The following is a 10,316-nucleotide window of genomic DNA, read 5'->3' as shown; positions in this document are numbered from 1 at the left end:
ATGTCTGAGTATAACGTTGGATAGCTGACCCCTATAGTTCAAGCTCACTGATGTATAACATTACAAAGCTTTCTGGCTCCATCTTTTCTCTAAACTCATGTTTTCAATTTAAATAAAATCTAAAGTAGTAGCTGCTAGGTTTATATTTAGTTTAAGAAATAAAAAATGAAAAAAATATAAACTCTTAAGTGTCTATAAGTAGCCATATATAAAGCAGAAGTACTCTAATACTTCATCACCCATAAGTGTTTCATGTAGTTAAGTGGCCTGGTATCCAGAAGGATCAACCTCTTCCTCTCTTTCATGCTAATGCCGCTGATATTCAAATCTCCTTTCCTGAAAAGGCCATCTCTATAAGTAGTGGGCTTATTACTGGCCACCTGGCAGTTGATTGGTCATAGGTATTTGGAAATGGACATTAGGATCTAAGTGCCATTCAAGTGCTAGCTTACAGTCAGAATTTTAGAAAACAGCCTTTTAGTGAAGTTGAAGACTATTCATACTCTGTAAAATGGATTTGTTAGAACCTTAACATACCTATTATGATTAGCCTCCTAAGACGTTCATTCTTTTGCACATGAAAAATACAGATATTTTTATTTTGCTTAATAATTCTAGGAATTTTCCTAGAATGTTCCTAATCTAGGAATTATCTGTGTCATCCAAGCTGGTCTTGAACTTTAGACTGTCTTACAGTCCAAAGTGTGGTGATTACAAGCATACATCTTCAGACACAGAATAATTAAGCCTATCTTCAATAGTTTCTGTGAAGTTTTGTCAGTCCTTGTTCATTTTTTTGTGTAGGGGTACAGCATTTTTTTTAGATCTACTCAATAAAGCCAGTTATTAATGTGTGTCAACACTCAGCAACTTTTGATCATCTAAACAGCTGGTGGAAATGATGATCAGATGACAAATTTCTGCCTTGAAGGAATATTATTTATTATCTGATCACTAAAGTGTTATTGACAGTGTGATAATTTCTGTAACTACAAATAGATGCATACTTATGTCATGACTTTTTATAGTAACTGATACAAATAGCATATGAATTAAATACTGTGCCTTTTCTTGTCTGTTTAAAAAAAACTAATTAGTGAAAGTCCATAGGTCTAAATAACACCCTAAACAAAACACTGGGAGGAAGTCCAGAGACCTCTTCCCAGAAGATGCTAACGTCCATCACCTAGAGGACTACTCAGCAAAGTAAGAGTGGGGTTTCACTCTCATTGGCACAGCTGTGACTGGAGATGATTTACTTTTTTTTTTTTTTTTTAGAATAAGAATGTACTTGGTCTGCTTCCTAAATGATTTCAGAATTATCTTGTCAGAGTAGCAGTGAAGGGTCCATATTTGAGAAACATTTTTCAGTCTGGCTAAAATTGGCACCTAAACCCAAGAAGAGCTATATGGGCAGGTTTGTAGAGAGTAAATGGAAGAGGAAAATGATGCAATCTCAAAAACAAACAAAAAAAAATAGTAATTTATATTTATAAAAAGAATGAAACCTGACCAAGAAGTGGTGCATATCTTTAATCCCAGCCCTCTGGAGGCAGAGGCAGACAGATCTCTGAGTTCAAGGCCAGCCTGTTCTACAGAGTGAGTTCCAGGACAGGCTTCAAAGCTACACAAAGAAATCTTGTATTGAACCCCTCGCCCCCAAAGAAAGAAAGAACCCTATTTCCAGGCGGAATTGTGCCACAGTTTCCTAATAAATTATTGGGGCTGAATAGATGGTTCAGGAGTTAGGAACACTTATTGTTCTTCCAGAGGACCAGAGTTCAGTATCCAGTATCTGTGTCATGGCTCAACCACCTGCAACTCCAGCTGCAGGGGATACAATGCATCTGGCCTCTGAGGCACTTGTACTTATGTGTACATACACACACACAATCAAAAAAAAATATATTTAAAAAGCAGTTAATCCAGCCAGGCAGGTCAGTCACCTGGCCAAGGAAATAACCCTTCAGGAAGGCTGGTTCACCTTAAACCCCTACAGTCCCTACAAGCCACCCTGAGGTTCCGTTGGATCTGTCCACCTTACTAAGAAGGGTGTAGCTTATTTTGCTGTCATTTCTTTCAGACACTGGCCAGAGCTTCTCTAGCACTTCAGGCTTTTTTACACTTTCTCTAAAACTCACATTTGCCATGTCTGTCCACCGTGTGGTAAGCGTGGCTTTTATCTTTTTGCTATCTCCCTCCTTTGGGCAAGTACTAGATTTTTCTCACCTATTTTAACCCCCCCCCAAAAAAAGTCCCTGACTTTAAAAATGCCTTTGGACAAACTGGAGGCAGAAGGCTCAGGGTTAGAGCTTGTACTTAGGATGCATGGAGCCCCAAGTTCAATCGCCAGCACCCAGAAAGAAGGTGGGAAACCAGAGAACCTGCTAAATATTCTGTCAAGCATGTTAACAATCCCTCCAGAGAATTACATGACCCACTCCTCCCTGAAGATTTATAAGCAGTTAACAGCAGCTTTGGGAGAGTAGCTTATGAGTCATCCCCTCCCTAAATAGCTGTAGGTAGATAATGATTGTTAGGCTGGGGGAGAGACAGTTTTTGTCAATGACACACTCACTGATAAGGGGTATGTAGTCTTAGGAACAACTCACCTGTGTTGCTATAAACAATGCTTAATGACAGGTGGGGAAAAGGCAAAAGTGTGATAAGGGGTGAATATGATTACGCTGTGTTATAGACATGTATGAAAATGTCATGAAACCTATTGTTGTATATGATTAACAAATACTACTGAAAATAAAGCTGTACAAAAAGAATTAGGACCCATGTTAGAGAGATAGCTCACTCACTTTCTTATGGAGGATGAGAGTTCAATTCCTAGTATCCACATGGTGGATCACAACCATCAGAAACTGCAGTTCCCAGTGATCTGACACACTCTTCTGACCTTCAAGTGTACCAGGTATGTACATGGTGCACACGCATGCAATCAAACCACGTTAAAAAAATATTAGGACCAAGGATATCAATCATTGCAAGGTTGAAAATCCCTTAAGCTGTCTATCAACACATCACAGAAAGCTGTTGTTTAATAGTTGCCTCTGCAGATTAAGGTCAGAACCATGCCATGGTAGGATCTCATTCCAAATCTTCACTCAATAGATGATCTGAAGTGTCCGTAGACTTTTTAGAGTAACATTTCCAGTGTTCTATCAAATATGTATTTTCCAGTTATGTATTGCCAGCATTCCAATCTTTCCAATGTAAATAAGAATTTCTCATTTATGGATTTTAGACATAGAGCAAAGGATTACCAGCCTATAATTCACACCGCCAGAGAAACTAGAATATAAGGAGGAACCTAAGAGATTCATACAAGGTCCCTCACAGAAGGAGAAAGGAACAAGATCCCTTGACACATATTGGGAGTGGGTGGAGGCAGTGAGTAGAGAGGGAGCTAGGAGAAAGAGAGGGGGAGGAGAGGAGAACATGTGGGTTTAGGAAGATTGAGTCAGGGGATGAATAGACAAGAGAAAAAAAACATAATAGAGGGAGCCATTAAAGGTTTGAAGAGAAAACTAACTCTAGAGAAATGTCTAGAGACCAAAAAGGATGACCCCCAACTAACAATCTGAGCAACAGTGGAAAGGCTACCTTAAATACCCTTCCCATATAATGAGATTGATAACTAACTTATATGCCATCATAGAGCCCTCATCTAGTAGCTGATGGAAACATAAGTAGATACCCACAGCTGAACACTGAGCCAAACTTCTGGAATCCAGTTGCAGAGAGGGAGGAGTAATAAGGGGTCGAGACCAGGCTGCAGAAACCCACAGAGACAGCTGACCTGAACAAGGGGGAGCTCATGGACCCCAGACTGATAGCTAGGAAACCAGCATTGGACTGACTCAGACCCCCTGAACATGGGTCTCAGCTAGAAGGCCTGGGGAGTCTAAGGGACCTCTGACAGTGGAACCAGGATGTATCCCTGGTGCACAAAAGGACCTTGTGGACACATCCCCCATGAAGGGATACTCCCTTAACCTAGAGGCAGGAGGGAGGGCCTAGTACCTACTCCAAATGATTTGACAGATTTTGATGATCCCTTCTCAAAGGCATCACCCTCACTGTGGAGTGGAGGTGGGTGGGAGGGGGAGTCGGTGGGTATGGAAGGTAGAGGGAACTGGGATTGATACGTAAAATAAGAATATATATATATATATCCAAGAAAGAAAAGCTGCATCTGCAAAGGATGTTTGATTAAAACTTTAATGATGTGGAGAGGTTAGATAGAATGCATTCTATCTATTGTGATTCTAGATCTAATTAGTTTATCTTGGGCTGTCTTTACCCTATACTTTAACTAAGCATTTCTTGCCACCCACACACATGACCCCTAATGATGTATAAACAAAACCCTAGTTTTTTTTTTTTACTAAAGAGCTGTTGCTCTTTAACAGTACGCCCATGCTGTGGTGACCCCTCAACAATAATATCATTTTTGTTACTACTTCATGGCAATAATTTTTACTATTGTTATAAATTGCACTGTGAATATCTGATATGCAGGCTATCTGATATGTGTGCCACTGAACCAAGTTCTATAACGAAGTTCTCCTTGTCGTGCTATAACCCACCTACTTGATATACCCACCAATATATTTGAAAAGTACTTTAATTTGTTACTGTTACTTGTTCTGTTACAATATAAAGTTCATGAAATTGTTATCTCATCAAAACATGATATTTGAGGTACCCTAAATCTGTGTTCTAAGGTCACTGTTGTTCATATTTGGCTCCAGAATGCATTAATTTCTCCCTTTGAGGGGAGAGCTGTATTTCTGCATCAACACCAATGACCATGATGGACTGTTCACTGAGTGATTTATTAGTCTCCTAAATCCCACACAATGGATCACTTCCCACACTCTACCCTCACTGCCAGCTTTTCTTTCCAAGGGTACATCTAATGCTACATGCTAAACTTCCCATCTATCAACAGGCTTTCAGCTTGCAATATTTTGTTGTCAAACACTAACCACTATTTTATTAAAGATAGTTTTATATCTTAATCCTAACTCCAAAACACAGAGGCATTCTTATACTGTTTGGTTAATCTGTGAGCCTTATGACAATATTATGTCTCTCAAATATCTTTTTAAATACAGTACTAGTGTTCAAACTCAGGACCTCATACATGCCACCATGATTATTTTACCACTGAGCTTTATGCTCAGTCTTCCAGGCCTATAAAATATCTTTGCATACAGTATTTTTAACATATAAACTATAACAAGATATATTCTTTTTAGTAAAATGTGTTCAAAAAGTGTCTTTGTGAAAGAACACACACGCATGCAATGCACATATGTATATATTTATAGTCCATACATTTGTAGTGTAGAAACGCTTATAAACACTTAAGTTGATTATCCAGTTTTTTTAAAGGAAAACCAATAATTATATTTACTATGGCTGGGCATAGTAGTGCATGCCTGTAAATCACAGTAATTAGAGAGGCTGAGGAAGGGGGAATCTCAGTATGAGGCCTTTCTAATGAATACAGCAAAACACTGTCCTCCTTAAAAAAAAAAATCAAGGGCCAAGATAAGTAGCTCAGTAGTATAAAGCTTAACTAGCATACCAATGGCCCTGAGCTATATCCCCATATCTGAGAAATAAAGGAAATTGAGGAGAAAAAATGAGGGAAGGAAGGCAAAGAAGAAGGAAGAGAATTCACAAGTTTTCAGTTAAAGGAAGTGCATGGTGCTGTAACTCAAAGACCACTAGGTGGCAGATAATACAAGGAAACTGAACTGAGACTTAGTACTGGGGCAGTCTCTAATGATATTTTTCCCCCTTGTGAAACAGGGTCGGACCAAGCTGGCCTCCAACTCATTATGTAGGTGAAGCTAGCCTTGAGCTCCTGATATTTGTGTCTTTACTTTACAAATACTAGGACTGCAGGTATATGTCACCATACGCAACTCCAGAGGTTTTTTTTGTTTGTTTGTTTTTACAAATAGAGAACTTAAATGAGAACAATTCAAAACTAAGAACAATTCAATGAAGCATCTTAACTTGTACTGAGCACATACTATGCATGGCAGATCAATTATTTTTATCATGATGCAATTTTAGAAGTACATTTTCTATCATAATCTACTTAATGTAGATCTAGTATATGTTCTATTCATATATAAAAATGTCACACAACACTTATTGTATATGATATATTCTGATGTTTTTAATATTCATAGATTATTCACCAAATTTTGACCCTGTAATTTCAAATTCAGTTTGAAAACTACATTTTACAAATATATGGGTATATTAAATAGATATAAGGACAGAACAGCAATGCCTAGTATATCAACAATTTAACAATTATACTTTTTCTTCTTATGACTTTTATGATTTTGATAATTTGTCATATTTTAAAAGATTTTCTCTTTTTTTGTGCATATATGTGTTTGTGTGAGTGCACATCCATGTGCGGCCATGCAGACACATGTGTCTGTAGACAATGCACAAGAAGCCAGAATCAGCCATCAGGTGCCCCTTCTATTACTTTATCTGTTCCTTTGAGGCAGAGCCTCTCTCTGAACATGGGGCTCAAATTTTCTCAGAAATCCCAGAAATCTTTATAAGTTCAGGTATACACAGAACTCCCAACTTGTAATGCAGGTGCTAAGATTTGAAATTTCATCCTTATGGTTGCACAGCAAACACCCTTACCACTGAGTCATATCTCTAGCCTGTTTATTTGCTCTAACCATTACTCATTCTACTGAAGGCACACAACTTCTGTACCACACACACCATGTACCATTGTTTCTTCGGTTACTATAATCCTTTCTTTCTAGGTTTTTTTTTCAAGACAGGGTTTGTCTATATTGCTTTGAAGCCTTGAAGCCTGTCCTGGAAATACCTCTGTACACCAGGCTGGCCTTGACCTCACAGAGATCCTCCTGCCTCTGCCTCTGGATTAAAGGTATGCACCACCAATGCCCCACTAAAATATTTTTTTCTTGTTTTACATATTGATCCCAGTTACCTCTCCCTTCCAACCTCCCAAGTTCCCCCACCTACCCCCATCCAATACCCCATGCACTCCCCAGCGAGTGAGGCCTTCCAGGAGGGATCATCAAATTCTGTCATTTGGAGTAGGGACTAGGCCCTCCCTCCTGTCTCTAGGCTAAGGGAGTATCTCTCCATGGAGGATGGGTTTCAAAGTCCTTTCCTGTACCAGGGATAGCTATATCCTGGTTCCACTGCCAGAGGTCCCATAAACTGCTCAGGCCTCCTAACTGAGACCCACATTCAGGGGTTCTGGGTCGGTCCTATGCTGGTTTCCCAGCTATCAGTCTGGGGGACAATGAGCTCTCCCTTGTTCAGGTCAGCTTTTTATGAGGGTTTCTCCAGCTTGTTCTTGACCCCTTTGCTCACTTCTCTCCCTCTGAAACTGGATTCCAGGAGGTTGGCTCAGTGTTTAGCTTTGGGTGTCTGCTTCTGCTTCAATCAGTTACTAGATGAAGGCTGTAGGATGGTATATAAGGTAATTATCAATCTCATTACGAGGGAAGGGCATTTAAGGTTGCATCTCCACTATTGCTTAGATTGTTAGTTGGAGTCATCCTTGTAGGTCTCTGGACATTTCCCTAGTGCCTCATTTCTCTTTAAACCTATAATGGCTCCCTCTATTATGGTATCTCTTTTCTTGTTCTCTATTCTTCCCCAGACTCAATATTCCTGCTCCCTCATGTTATCCTCTCCCCTCCTCTTCTCCCCTTCTCTCTCTTTCTCCTAAGTCCCTCTCTTGTTACTGACCCACCTCCCCCCTCTCCCTATTTGCTCAAAAGATCTTGTCCCTTTTCCTTCTGTGAGGGACCATGTATGTTTCTCTTAAGTTCCTCCTTGTTTCCTAGATTTTCTGGCAGTATGAATTGTAGGCTAGTGATCCTTTGCTCTATGTCTAAAATCCATATATGGGTGACTACATACTATGCTTGTCTTTTTTGACTGGGTTACCTCACTCAGGATGGTTTCTTCTAGTTATATATCTTTTACATTCTAAAAGACTGGAACTTTGGCTACACCTCACAGACAAAGTAAATAGTACATATTGAGCTCACTTAAGACTGAAAACTGCTATCCTATTGTGCACTAAGCTTGTTTCACCTGCCTGTAAGGAAACAATGTCACAATCTGCCCTACTTGTCTTGTATTTCTCATGTAAATCAACTTCTATAACCTAAAGTAATGCATAACTCTAATTTTAAATTATATACTCTTCCATGCTCTTGAATCACAGTAAAGCATGTGTGATCTGATAATTATCTTCTGAAGACAGCAAAAACAGAGTTTTAAATCAGTCTTATAAAATGACTGTCCACCATAAATGTTGAGTGTAACCTTCACATAGTGCTTGGTAAACAATGGTATTTGTAACATTTCTACTTGGGTCAGTTGGAGTCACTGATGCAATCCCTGGTAAAACTGTTAAAGAGTTTTGTATCCCATTCCTGTCCCATGTGATGTTTTCTGTACTGTTCAATAAAGATAGAACAAAACACTTTGTGAGGGACAAACACAGACATGGACATGGTAGAAGAAGGGGATGAGGGAATAATAACAACTACAGTTATTTGAGATGCACATGAGTGAACATTCTGTTTGCCTCTTTCTCTCTCTGACACACACAAATGTTGTGGGGTATTTGTACACTGTGTGAAGGTGTGTTGCTGTGATTGGTGTAATAAAAAGTTGAATGGTCAATAGTTATGCAGGAGGTATAGGAAGGACTTCTGGGCAAAAGGAGGTAGTAAGAAGAGGAATCTAGGTAAGAAAGATGCGAGGAGACACAGAGGAAGCAGGATAGGCAGTACTTGGCAGAGACCAGACCTGTAATAAGTCTTTCTCTGTCCCACCAGCCAGCTCCCAAATAATGACACAGAGACTTCTAATTAATTATAAAAGCTCACCCTATAGCTTAGGCTTGTTCCTCACTAGCTCTTATAACTTAAACTAATCCATTTATGTTGATTGTGTGCTATTGCGTGGTGTTACCTCTCTTCCACTTTGCACTTCCTATTTCTTCTCTGTGTCTCCTGACTTTTCCTGTTCCTCAGTTCCTCCTCCTCTTCCTTTCTGTCTCTGGAAAACTTATATGTTCTGCCTAGCTATTGGCCATTCAGCTGTTAATTAAATCGATCACATCAATATATTTTCACACAGTATACACTTATCCCACAACACAGACCATGAGACACTGGGGGCCTCAAGGTTATCATGGAATAAGGAAGCATGTGCTGGTCAGGAGACTTTTAGGGATGAGCAACCTGAGATATTCCAGGTACCCATGGCTCCTTTGACCAATCATTGCCAAATATTTTAGAGAAATATTTAGAGGAATATTCCCAAAGGAAGCCAATTAGAAAGTAGCCTGGTCTGCCTCCTCTGGAGATAAGTCCAGTTAAGGCAACTCTGTTTGGACACATAAGAGAGGTCAGATGTAGCCAATTATCCATTTTGTAGGAACCATGTAAAATGTAACTGGGTTTCCCCTGTCTGTTCCGATGTATGAATGTGGAGTATCCACCCACTATTGTGTGTGTGTGTGTGTGTGTGTGTGTGTGTGTGTGTGTGTGTGTGTGTGTGTGTGTTCTTTTTCCCTGCATTGATCCATGGCTTTCTCTGATGTGAGAACACCATAGCTTAAGACTTATGCCCCATCCTGTTGCAGGCCCAAATACTTTTGTCTCTGACAGGTTTCCCAGAGAATGTCCTCCCAAAACATCCAACTATCCTTCCTATTGAGGGAGCGGGTGCTTACTTCTTTTGTTGCTTGAATCCTGCTCATGTATAGAATGAGGGAGGAGATGGACATCTCATCCAGGACCCCCTGGCATCTAAGCAGAATGCATACATGGAGAGGGAAAGAGTTCCCCCATGTGAGCATTCCTTCTGCTTTCTGCCTGCTCTAAGCATCTCTGTGGAATGGGAAAAGTTCCCCTGTGCTGAGCCTAAAGGAAAAGAGAAAGTTCTACTCCTTTCTCATGTATGGTTTATGTCTCCTTTTTTATATTTTTTTTATTTATTTTATATAACCAAATATAAAAGTTCACCAACCATGTTTGATGAGATACTAGGAGTTGACTTCCCATCATCTGATAGAAGATCAGAGGATTACAGGCAAATAGATTATAAAATGGCCACTGAGGGACCCCTGCAAAAGTTATATACCTTGGACTACAGATGGTCAGCTAAGAAAGCCCAAATTTGTATATCAGAGACTGTCTATGTTGGCTACTAGCAGAGGGGAGACAAAAGGAGCCTGTCTCAGAGTGGGA

The sequence above is a fragment of the Phodopus roborovskii genome, unplaced genomic scaffold (genome assembly GCF_943737965.1).
Source record: "Phodopus roborovskii unplaced genomic scaffold, PHOROB, whole genome shotgun sequence".
Taxonomy (NCBI): Eukaryota; Metazoa; Chordata; class Mammalia; order Rodentia; family Cricetidae; genus Phodopus; species Phodopus roborovskii.
The sequence above is the reverse complement of the archived record's forward strand: the minus strand, read 5'-3'. Positions refer to the sequence as shown.